This window comes from Diabrotica undecimpunctata, chromosome 4 (genome assembly GCF_040954645.1).
Source record: "Diabrotica undecimpunctata isolate CICGRU chromosome 4, icDiaUnde3, whole genome shotgun sequence".
Classification (NCBI taxonomy): domain Eukaryota; kingdom Metazoa; phylum Arthropoda; class Insecta; order Coleoptera; family Chrysomelidae; genus Diabrotica; species Diabrotica undecimpunctata.
Genome location: NC_092806.1, coordinates 40,974,877 through 40,975,188, shown reverse-complemented (window position 1 = coordinate 40,975,188; position 312 = coordinate 40,974,877). Strand labels below are relative to the sequence as shown.

Sequence of the window (312 nt, the reverse complement as noted above, 5' to 3'; positions counted from 1 at the left end):
TCGAATTATGCTTTAAACACAACAATTATAAGAAAATAAACAAAATATTAAAGTAGAAATCAACGGTGTGGGTGCAACAATTACTATTTAATAAGAACCAAAGTTGATTGATCTTTGAATAAACTGAACCGTAATCTTAAAGTTACCACGCCCGAGTGAACTTTCAATTATTTTAAATAAAAGTAGATCAGTCACAACAAGTAATTTTTAGATGTTAATAAATAAATACAATCTCAACTAGCCGTGATCGTCTAGTGGTTAGGACCCCACGTTGTGGCCGTGGTAACCCAGGTTCGAATCCTGGTCACGGCA

General features: G+C 34.3%; 1 non-coding gene across 1 annotated transcript; it reads left to right on the top strand.

Annotated features, from left to right (window-relative positions):
- Window positions 1–240: 240 nt before the first annotated feature.
- Window positions 241–312, top strand: TRNAH-GUG (transfer RNA histidin (anticodon GUG)). Its single transcript has one exon. It is a non-coding gene; the product is annotated as a tRNA-His (tRNA).